We start from the raw sequence: 12167 nt of genomic DNA, 5'->3' as shown, positions 1-12167 counted from the left end.
TCCACCTCCGCTGGAAAAGGCCGCCAAACTGCTGGTCGCCCACCAGCCGCGGCTTCTCCGCGTCGCTATTAACCTTGGCTCGAGGCAGCTTAGTTGCAGCCTTGATAATGATCTTCACAGTGATTTACACATTTCGACAGCAGTGTGTTGCTTCAGGGTAAGTACCTCAATGGTCAATGGTACTACAGCAGGAGCGGGACTGGAACCGGGAACCACGGAAACGACTCTCACCGCTGTGCTGACCCGGGAGGTGGTGTGGTGATGCTTCCGAGTAAATGCATGTCCTTCGCCGCACCGCGTCCCGGTGCTGCGGATCCGATGGAGTTCCGCTTCTCTTACGTGGAGGTGTTCCTCGTGCATTTAGGTGGGTGTTGGATGCGAGCCCCTCCTTCACGTAGTCACGTTCCTGGTTACCTGTAGCTGATGCGCCGGTGTGTCTGTCCTCTCTCTCTCTCTGTTTAAGCAAGAAGAGACGTTGGAAAAGTGCGTTTGGCGTTTCGGAGTTGGTCTCTGTGTGTGTCAACCACCAAAGTGTGAAGAGGGAAAATTTAAGAACCAGGAAGCCGTTGAATATCTGAGAGAAGAGAGGATTTTGAGTTATTTTCAGCGTGTGTGAAACGAACCGGTTTTTAATATGACGGGCGGTATTTTAGAACAGCTACATCTCTTTAAAAAAAAAAAAAAAAAAAAGCAAAAAAATTTTTTTTTTTTTTTTTTTTTTTTTTTCTGAGTAATGGAAACATCATCAGGAGGCACCTGTCTGAGAGAAGGTGGCTTCAGGGTGAAACCAGTTTGAACCCAGAGTTGAGATCCCATCAACTCGAGCTGGAGAACCTTGACGGGGTCCCTCGGGATGGCCGTTGAGAAAAGCATCTGATCCCACCTCGTCTTGTCCTTACGTTCAAGATCACGCGTTGAGGACTCGCAAAACTTTCAAAACTATTCATACGCCTGAATTCATGTTAAGTCACTTCATTGAGCTGCTTTTTGCTTTCAAATCAGGCATGAACTTATTCTGCCACTCCTCCACCCCCAAAGAATTCATCTTGTTCAAGATGAACAGAAAGCATCGTGTCACTAATTTAGTGAACGCTCATCATTTTAATGTTTAGCTTCCTAATGCTCATCAGGTTTAACTTGCATTTATCATTCTTCCAAGATGCGATAAGGTTATTAAAGATCAATCAGAGTTCCAGCTTTTGTCAATGAATAAGAAGGTGAAATAAGATTTGAGAGGAAGATGTAGTGAAGCTTTGTTTCATTAACCTGGGATTTAATCTGGGTTAAAGCCCCAAAAATGCTAATTATCCTTTGGGGTATTACTGATCAATTTAAGTGAAGTTTCCTTTTTTGTGCTTGGGAAAACTGTATTTCCACAGTAATTTGAGTTTAACTTTCCTTGCCTGTCCCATGTTAGAGGAGAAAGTGATTTAAAGAACGTAACATCGTTCGACATGATTTTGCATGTTGCCTGCGTTTAATTTCATGCGAACGGATGCGGTCCATCTATTAACCCACAGCGCGTCTTTTATGCTGTGACTCTGGGTCTCGCAGCTGCTCTCTGCGGGTCAGGTCACAAGTAGATAGTGAGCGACGGTCGCTCCTATTGGCAGAAATATATAAAGGAGGTAAAAGATGAGCAGGGGGACACTAGCAAAATGTGCAAATGTGTCTGCTTTTTTCTTTAGTGTCCCTCATCATTTTGATTGCCGAGGACTGAGCTGATAGAGATTGGACAAACTTGATGTTTCCATACTTTATTTGAATGTGGATAAGCAGGATCCCCAGGCTGTGGGAGCTCATGTAGGTCAACCCCATTATGATCCAAACAATAATGAGAGGTACGGACACATGTAACACACTTATGAATCGCAATCATTGATGCCATTTATTCATTTCCCCCGTTGCCCTTGCATCGCTTTAGACTGGCGTACTTTTATTTTAAACAGCTCATTATTTGTCATTTTATATCAGCTATTAGAGTAGAAGGAGGCTTTTGGGCACGTTTGTTCGTAGTTCTTGGGGACAGTTGAAGGATTCTTCCACGGACATGGTTTTTTCTGTTTTGATGTTGTTGCCGAGGAAACGGCTGTAATGAGCTTATGGATCTTATTCGTTTAACTCAGGATATGATGTCATTGACGGGGTACTAAACCTGGCAGTCAAAATGCTTTATTGTGCAGCCAGTGGGTTTTTTTGTTGATATGTATCCACTGTAACCTTGTTGGCTTGCTGTTTGTTTATGTTCATTTGGCTTTTAGCTGATGCTTTTCTCCAAAGCGACTTACAGTGTTAAGCCACTTACAATTATTTACCCATTTATATAGCTGGGTAATTTTACTGTAGCAACTTAGGGTAAGTACGCTGCTCAAGGGGACTACGCAGCCTCTTTGTACAAAGACGGTAGCTTTAACCACTACGCCCCCAGGTGTCTGCTAGCACAAGTTAACACTGATTAAGGGATTCAACCTGAACTGATACCGTAAAAATTACCCAGCTGTATAAATGGGTAAATAATTAATTAGTTTACAAACCCAAAATTGTAAGTTGCTTTGGATAAAGGTGGTAAATAGTAGTTAATGAGTCAGGAAGTGGATGCAGAATTATGAACTATGTACTTTTATACACGGTGTGCGATTCAAAGTGAGCTGCGTTCATGGACATCATTGCCTAGGATGATCATGTGATTCCACTTGTAACAGAGCAGCAGCACAAACATGAACTTTTCCTATGCTCATTGTAAATACTGTACATCCAGCCGTCTATCGAGTGTCCTTTGGAAATGCGGTGCTTGGATCATACCGACTTACTGAGTAGTTCGCTTCGCGGCGAGGTTGCACAGGTTATTAACTGCACAGGCAGTACCAGTGGAAAGTGAGAGTACATTTTCTGGAAACTGATTTAATTCACAAGGCGTTAGCAAGTCCGACGAGGAAATGAGCTGCCGTGCCTTCCCAGCTCTTGTGCGGCAGTTTGCACGGATTTCGGCTGCATCTGGGACGCCGTGTTTTTACTCTTCTCTCCAGTTCATCCCATATAGGTATTACACATGATGTCGAGATGTACTCAAACTTCTGACTGGTATTGTCTAGACATTCTCATATGGCTTTATTTGTTTAACTGTAGGACCTGTGTATATGTATCTGTGTGTGTGTGCGCGCGTGTGCATTACACACACATATATATATATATATATATATATATATATATATATATATATATATATATATATATATGCACATACATACAGTATGCTTTCCACTGGTAATTTTTTTTCTTTATATTTGTTTCTGTCCAACATCTTTCTGTAAGATGTTAACAAGCTGCAGTACACAAGTACATCGTAGGTAAGTGCAATTAACAGCCGCCGTCAGAAGGGACACGGTAGCTCCTGGAAGAACGGCGTACCTTAAAACCTTGCTTTGTGCAGCATTTCTGAGCAACTTCACCGAGAAATGAATCTGAAGCAGTCAAATCCTTTATGCTCAAGCGGCGTTGCTTTAAGCCAACGTTTTATGCACTCGCTGGAAGAAACAGTTCCATATCATCCGAGCTGAAGATGTAGGGAAAAAAATTTTTTTTAACAGGTTTGTTGTTTAAGCCAAATCGATCTCATGCGTCGACTGAGCGGTTTAAATCTGCTGCGGGACGTCCGCAAGCAGCGGAAAGGAGTCGCGCCGAGTGAATCGGAGCTGTGTGGTTCCAGATTCAGTTTGTGAATTTGGAATGCCTTGTGGAGGTAGGATTGCTGAATGTGGGGGGGTGGTGGCGGAATGGGAACACACGTTGGGAGATGATGGTCCCGCCACGCTTTCATCGACTCCTGTTGGTGTTGGAGAGGAGAGAGTCCTCCTTCAGCTCGCCGCAGCTGCTGAACCACAGCAACGGAGCTGTTGTTTTCTCCATTGGTGCACATTGACACAATACCCCCCGTACAGCTGAAAGGACCCCCATGTGTCTATCTCGCTTGCTGGGAAATGGCCTCTCCAACTACAGCTGTGCCCCCCCCAGTCTTGACCTTCTCCCAAAGGATCGGTTGACGGATCAGGCTGCTTTGCCCGCCTACTTTAAGCAAAGACGGAACGAGGGGTGGAAGGGGGAAAACAAGAGGTTGGCCGTGGGGGGTGGAGCAGAGGGGGGTGCGCCAAGGGTGTTGCCTGCTGACACGTGGACGCGGTTGAATGCACACCTCTCGGGCTTCCAGCAGCAGATGGGCCATTCTGACCATGTGGAACGTGAGAGCTGTCCCGAGGTTTGGGTGCTGGGGGAGGGCGGATGGGCCCCAGCATGGCGAAGCCAGTCATGTCAACTTAATGCACTAACTCCTGCGGCGATGAGTGGCTGCAGGTGCGAAAGCAGTTCACCTGGAATGCCTTCCGTTGTAGATCCTTCGCATTTCATCCCCGAAGAAAGCGGAGCCCAGGAGAAGACCCAGCGGAACTAATTAATGTGAGCTTGTGGGACGTGACGCTCGCAACATTGGTTACGCCTTAAACCGAACAAGTGGATTTGCGCTCTTGGTTTACCTCGAATGATCTCTGCAACAAATCTGCATTGAAATATTAGGAAAATTCCAGCAGTGCACTGTCTGTGGCAACACTTTTATTCCCTAACCCTGGTGGTGGAAGGATTCAATATTACTCATTATTTAAGCTGCCCCCTTTCTCCAACACAACTTAGAATTTTAGGTTTGTACAGCAAACTACAAGTACTCACCCATTTATACAGCGTGGTAATTTTTGCTGTAAGAATTCAGGGTAAATACCTTGATTAAGGGTACTACAGCAGGACGAGGATTCAAACCCAGATCCTTTTGATTACAAGGCAATGGCTCTAACCCACTACACTACTTGCCTGTTGGTCTTAATTGACTGAAGGCTTTTATGTCCGTTGAGCTTGTCGCCATGGTTGCGAGTGTTTTCGTAATGCCCTCCCAGATGGCGCTTACATCATTAAGTTCCGGGCATCCCGTTGCTGACGTCGTCTGTTGTACCTGGCACACCTGCTGACGACCTGTACACTTGGACGATGACTTGGAACACAAAGCACTATGGTACATATGGGCTATGAATACACTTCCCTGATGGCGTTACCTTCGTAGGAAAGTCGTGGTGGGAAACGCAAATTTTTTTTTGGTAAACCCGTCACCTCCTGGTAGCCGCGTCCCTTTGGTCGTGTTCCGGGTCACCATCCCTGACAGGCTCCGGCTCGATCGTGAACCTGCTGAGGTGCACTTTGGGATTCGTCCCATTAAGTCAATATTTAAAAAAAGAGCTTTTTCCCTCCAGTGAATAATTCATGAATACATGCAAGTGTAATTTATTTCGCTGGAAGAGAACCGAACATTTCCAAGAGTGGCTCAGTATAGCGTATTATGTCTTGTGTATAATGAAACCGTGTGGATTGTTCTCTTCGGCGTGCAATTGTGCTGTAATATTTTTAAAAAAGATATTTTAATTATTGAGGATGAGGTGAGTCCTGGGACAGTTTGCATTAATTTAGGTAAATTAAGTAGCCTTTAGGGTGCTGTGCTGTATGTGTACTCTCTTGTACTGTTAGAGCAAATAATGAATTCCCGCGTGTTAAAATTCACTTTCCGTTCATGTGCGTTTTGGGTGACTTTTCCACATGCTCGCAATATGTCCATCACCAAGTTAGCGCTCCCTGCCCTATCCACTGTTTAACCGCCACGCTTAATCTCTGTTAATGAAAAAGGGAAGCGCATTTGTGTCACATTCCTCCATCTGTGCTGACTTGCCCTTGACTCCCAGCAGTCTGTGCTGCGTGCACAGCATGCATCCGATTCCCGCGGGATTCCAGCGATCGGCGACTCAAGCCGGCAAGCGGGAATAAACGTGGCGGCCGGGAACTGCGGCTAAGGTGCGCTCTGGCCGCACCGGCTTGGGTCGCCCACTTAATGGATGGCCTCAAGTCTTCAAGGGTCATCGATTTGAGACGCTGGGGGCGCAGATTCATTCAGCACACTTGAAACCTGCTGTGGTGCGGGGTAAATCTTTTTTTCGCTCATACCAGTGCCTGTCCTTCCTGATGTATAATTATAAGTGAGGAAGGGAAAAATGAACGAGAAGTGGCCATAAAATCTCAAATTTAGTTTTTATCCACTTTTTATGGATCTTTTACAGGAGCAATTCAGCAGTGCCTGCCGTTCTTGATCGGCTGTTAATGGCACGTATTAGCGGCAGTTGGCAGTTCACACTCAGCCTCACCGGGTGTTGCCCAAATTCGAGGGTTTGACAGCTGACGTGCGGGAGAGCGACATTATTAATGACAAAGTGAGCATCCAGCAGTTATAGTGATAATCTGTGCTAAGTGTCTGTTAGAAAGCTGTGGTACCTCATCTTCTTTCTACTCCAGTATATTACCACCCCCACATGACCTTGATCCTAGATATCACACTCCTGCAACTGTACTTATTAGTGTTTTATGTAGTCTCAGTTGATACTTGAGTACTTCGGTGCAATAAATTGGAGTGCTCTGAGCGTTCAGGGTCTCTAGCCCTCACCTGATGGTTTGGAGCTGTTTTTCATCTGTTGAGGGTTATTAATGGTGTAGAATTATGTCAAGAGATATGCATGTTGAAATTGTATCTCGAGTGGTTGTTCAACCTGACCTTCACTTGACCTAAGTTCTGAAATGTAGCTGAAATGCAACTTTACCCTGGAATATGAGAGGAACTTAACCAGCTGAAAATAAGCCCCAAGGGCGGGTACCCTCACAGATGTTGAGTCGTTCATCATTCCTTCAAAGATGCATAAGTTTGATGTTTTTGTCAGCTTGCCTGATTGTGAGAAATTGCCAGGGTTACAATATGCAAGGACTTTAGTATATCGGATGGACACAAGTCAGTCAACGACATCCATAATATGTCCCTGTTGAGTTTTAAATGTGCCTCTTAGTTGAAGAAGCATCTGTTACTTGAAACATTCCATGATCTGGATCCATTACGTATATTATCGATTGAGAAATGGTTCCACTGTATCCAAATGCTGAGAATATCGTGAAGTGGAAGATGAAGTATGATACTGTCTTCCCAAGGTAAAAATAACAGAGGTGAGCAAGAGGGCTTGGTGAATGAATAGTCTTTACTGAGTCCTCACCCCCTCGTGGAAATCACCCAAGCCATCCACACGCAACTTAATCCGATTATATGTTTGGCACAAGTTCTCCTTTAAGCCTAGGAAGTCATTAACTGATGCCAGATTTCATTGTTCAGATTCACCTGAAAACGTGTCCAGTTGGACGTGCGATACTGCCTCATCGCAATTTTTAAACTACCATTTCGCCGAGGGCTTTTTAACGTACAGAAATGCGTATGCGTGTCAGTTGCAGACAGATTGTCTTGTTCTGCTGGGTAAAGTGCACTTAAATCTGCTCTAATTGTGATGGCCATTTATTTCCAGAAAGCAAATTGTATCTAATAACCCAAATGGAAAAGAAACTCAACTCTCTTCATAAACTGGAGCAAATTTTTCTTTATTACTAGTGACTTCGCAAACCTTCTGTCGTTACAATAAACGAGAGGAGAATGGCAGCGGTAGTTCTTTGTGTTTAGTCCATACTGCAGTTTTGTTTGGGTCACCATTGCTAATGGACTATCTGCTATGCCCCTTCCCACAAATCTGATCTATCCCTTCCCAAGTGCCCCAGATCCTATGATGGCAGAAATTTCAGAATCAGAATCAGAACGAGCTTTATTGCCAAGTATGTTCACACATACGAGGAATTTGTCTTCGTGACAGGAACTTCCACAGCACAGACAGAATAACAGTGACAAGACAGGTGAGAAGATAGAGTATGTGAACAAGGGACAAAAAATATTTAAAAATATAAAGTACCCAATACACAAAAATAGTCACTAGATACAAATGCAAGGGAGTGTGAGTAAGAGATATGATGTGATAAATAGTTATAAATACAAATATAAATAGCATTATGTATTGCACTGGTTTACTCTCTAGGGGAGAGATTTAGGTGTTCATGAGGTAGATGGCCTGAGGAAAGAAACTTTTCTTATGCCTGGCTGTCCTGGTGCTCAGTGCTCTGTAGCGCCGGCCAGATGGCAAGGGTTCGAAGAAGTGGCCTGGATGTGAGGGGTCTAGAATGATTTTGCTAGCCCTTTTACTGACTCTGGACGAGTGCAGTTCTTGGAGAGCTGGGGGGGGATGTGCCTGATTCTTCCAGCAGTCCGAACTATCCGCTGCAGTCTTCCGATGTCCGACTTCATAGCTGAGCCGAACCAGACAGTTATAGAGGTGCAGAGGACGGACTCAATGACTGCAGAGTAGAATTGCAGCAGTAGCTCCTGTGGCAGGTTGAACTTCCTCAGCTGGCGAAGGAAGTACAACCTCTGCTGGGCCTTCTTTACAATGGAGTCTATGTGGGGCTCCCACTTCAGGTCCTGTGAGATGGTGGTGCCCAGGAACCTGAATGACTCCACTGTTGCCACAGTGCTGTTCATGATGGTGAGTGGGGATAATGCTGAGGTGTTTCTCCTGAAGTCTACGATCATCTCCACTGTTTTGAGCGTGTTCAGCTCCAGGTTGTTATGACTGCACCAGACAGCCAGCTCTTGGACCTCCTGTCCGTAAGCAGACTCGTCGCCATTCCGGATGAGGCCGATGAGTGTGGTGTCGTCTGCAAACTTCAGGAGTTTGACAGAGGGGTCTTTTGCGGTGCAGTCGTTGGTGTACAGGGAGAAGAGCAGTGGGGAGAGCACACATCCCTGGGGGGCTCCAGTACTGATTGTGCGAGTATTGGATGAGAATTTTCCCAGCCTCACTATCTGCTGCCTGTCTGTCAGAAAGTTGGTGATCCACTGACAGATGGAGGTGGGCACAGAGAGTTGGGTTAATTTGGACAGGAGGAGGTGTGGGATGATGGTGTTGAAGGCTGAGCTGAAGTCCACGAACAGGATTCTTGCATAAGTCCCTGGTTTGTCCAGATGTTGCAGGATGTAGTGCAGTCCCATGTTGACCGCATCATCCACAGACCTGTTTGCTCGATAAGCAAACTGCAGGGGGTCCAGCAAGGGTCCAGTGATGTCCTTCAGGTAGTCCAACACCAGTTTTTCAAGTGACTTCATGACCACAGACGTTAAGGCGACAGGTCTGTAGTCATTCAATGTCTTGTATTTGCCGACATATTGTGCGGGAGGATGGGGTGGGAGGGGAGATTTGGGGTTTTTTTTCCTTTTTATCACAAACATAAATCCCTCATGGATTGACTTTTTGCGTAAAAAAATTGTATGGAGTTTTACTTTACGTATTCCTAGGGTGTGAAGGGTCCACTTAAGCACAATCAGATTTTGTGACACCCACCCCCCCCTTCATAATTGTCTCATTAACCCCCAGAATGTCTTAGAACATCAAGGGGCTCCATCCCCTTGTTCTTCAGAGCATCGCCAGTCTTCAGAAATTAAAATGGAATCCGTTCATAAAGCTTTCCTCCTTAACGTGTGCTTTTTGGAGAATGGCATTTGAGAATGCCCTTTTTGAAAATACGGCCTGGAGCCACGGAAGGCCCGTCAAGGACCTGAGACGGAGGCACCCCACTGACTACAATGACTGCATGAAGTAAAATTAGCATAGACTTCCAAAGCGGAGCCCTTAGCCGTCCCTTTGATACCCGTCGCTGAGAAGAGGATCTGTCGCTCTTGGCCTGGTGTCCTGCTTTGGCTCAACCAGGAGTTACAACATCAGTTTAGATGTGTGTTCCCATTTGCACGGCGGTATATTTTGTGATCAGGGAATTGTCATGGTATGGTGTTTTAGAACATCTGCCGAGCTATGGGTTTGTTGAAAAGACAGTCTTATGGTGGAAGGAGTGCATCTTGAGTGCTGGTTTCCTGAGATAATCAGGAGGTGATATTTTCTGGGGCTTTGAGAGCAAAATAATTTGTGTTCACTTCTCAGATGTCCTGACTGGATCCTACTGAATGCCAGAACAAGACGGTTTTCATGCCAGTAAACTGGCATTTCTGGGAACCCCACCAAGACCTGTATCTGTCCCTCCTCCCCTGTTAGACGAAGGCTAGAAGTCACCCGGCTGTTGGCAGTGCTTGTGGTAAGAGAGCACCCATTTCCCCTGATTGATTCGGGAGGTGGTTTCTGCCAACGACTCCAGGTGTCTCCTGAGGAGGGGTGGAGTTACATTTTTGTTCTCAAAAAACTGCACCTCCGCTCAGTCGGGGCAAAGAACCAAGTTTATTAGCATCTGAACAAATTACACCCATTTTAGTGCTGCATAAATTATCCTTGTGGCAAAATGGATTTTGTCCCTTCATCCTCATGTGCTGCTGGACATGTTTCCACTCTGTTTACAGCCAAGATGGTATTTCACATTGTTTCTACAGTGGGTTGTGCTACTTTGCCCTCTACCGTGGCCCACCATTCAGTTGCCTGAGTGGGCCGTCAATCCCTAGTGAACTTGGGTTACTGTGAGTGCCCCCCCCCCCCCGCAACGTTAATTTTAATGATGTTGGATCCAATCCAGCGCTAAACCGCTGCCTTTGTGAAGCCGAGCGATTCTCTTTAGCAGCGATTAATGCCTTGTCAAAGTGGGGAATCGATGTGCTTCGCGTTTGAGATGATTAATAGGGCTGGCATGGGTTTCTGCTCTCTGAGAAGGGCACTGGGGAGCCTCCGGACCGTTGGTGGGGTGAGCCTTCATGTCATTTTGCTTCATGGTGCTCACGCGGGCCTTCGGTGGCTACATCCAGGGGCAACCGTTGTCTTCCCCGCTAACAAGGGGCATCAATATCACCCTTATAATTCTACTGCGGAGGCGTAACCAGCACATTGCTACACACAAGGCTTGGTGTCAAAGGGCAGCTGGAGGAGTAGCAGTAATGAACAAGGGCTTTGTTCAAGTCTTCAGATGGGTCCCTGCTGTTTTACCCCTTGAGAAAGCTGCTTAGCCAAAATTTCTTCAGCGAACATCCTGCAGTATCAGCGGGCAAAGTGTGAAATTGTAATCTCTTGGTTTGGACAATAGCATTCACTAAGCAACCACACTAAATAAATAAATACGCGGGAAATAAGGGCCCATATGGCTTCCAGCAGAATGTAACCACTGCACTCTTGTTTTGTGCCATCTCATGGGGCTTGACGAAAGCAAGCTTTCTGGCAGTTTCCACCATCCGTTACATGCAGTGATTGCTCATCACAGCTGGAGGACAGGAGCATTCCAACTAAGTAGTTTCCAGTCACTATATTTGGACTTATAGTTAACAAGTCTCATCAGGAAATAAAGCTCCATGTCTTCCCAGATGTTCTCCAGTCATTCCCGGCGATGTAGGACACTTTCATACTGCTGTTCAATCTTATCTTGGACTCTTCCCATACAAGTTCTTTTGGGTTCCTCAGTGGTACTCCAAGCTTTTAACTGGTTTAAGAGAGGACATGATGGTAGCAGCTACTGCATAAAAAAAAAAAAAAGCAGGAGGGCCTGTCTCCCAGTTAATAAGCAAGGCTAATGAAGGAAGGTGGCCTTTTGGATTTTCTGCTTTAAACCCAAAAGTAAATTTTGAGGAGAAGGGATTCACTTCACAGACCATAGGTGTTCTGCTGTGGAATGTGTGTACATAGTAAATGGATAAAGTGTATGCAAAAAGGAGCTTTATAATTTCTTTTGTAGTAGTTTTACTAATATTTACTGTCTTCTCATTTGTTAGTGGTGACTGACTGGCTTTAAGCAAATGGTTTCTATTGCCAGATTGCACCGGTGGAAAGTAAGAAGAAAGTAGGTGTTTAAGACCCAACAGTTGAGTTAGTGCATGCATCATTCATCGAATGAGACACTCCTGTGCAGGTGTTCAAAGCTAATACCCTCCTGCCGCCAGGGGCTTTGGCTTCAGAAGTGCCTTCATCATGCTCCGACTTTGAATCTGAGCCGCGTAGGTTTTATTTTCTCCCCAACTGGATTTGGTAACAGTTTTTTGTTCCGAGCATTCGCAGAAATATAGCAGCTCCTCACAGGAACCGTGGCTCTTTTTGAAATTTTCATCATGTGTTATTACTATTATCATCATCATCATTGTCATCATTATCACGTACATTGTTAGAGCTGCTACGCAACCCAGTGATTGTCCCTGAATAAATAGTCTTCGTCTTTTGAATGTTCTGTCCCTTTTCCTCAAGGCCGGGTGC

At 45.4% G+C, this 12167-nt stretch overlaps 1 protein-coding gene across 1 annotated transcript in view; it reads left to right on the top strand.

Moving 5' to 3' along the window:
* hs2st1a (heparan sulfate 2-O-sulfotransferase 1a) overlaps positions 1–12167 on the top strand; it is a 62337-nt gene that overhangs the window by 822 nt on the left and 49348 nt on the right. The gene's annotated exons all lie outside the window — the stretch shown is intronic.

This window comes from Scleropages formosus, chromosome 25, assembly GCF_900964775.1.
Source record: "Scleropages formosus chromosome 25, fSclFor1.1, whole genome shotgun sequence".
In the NCBI taxonomy this organism is placed as follows: Eukaryota; Metazoa; Chordata; class Actinopteri; order Osteoglossiformes; family Osteoglossidae; genus Scleropages; species Scleropages formosus.
The sequence above is the reverse complement of the archived record's forward strand: the minus strand, read 5'-3'. Positions and strand labels throughout refer to the sequence as shown.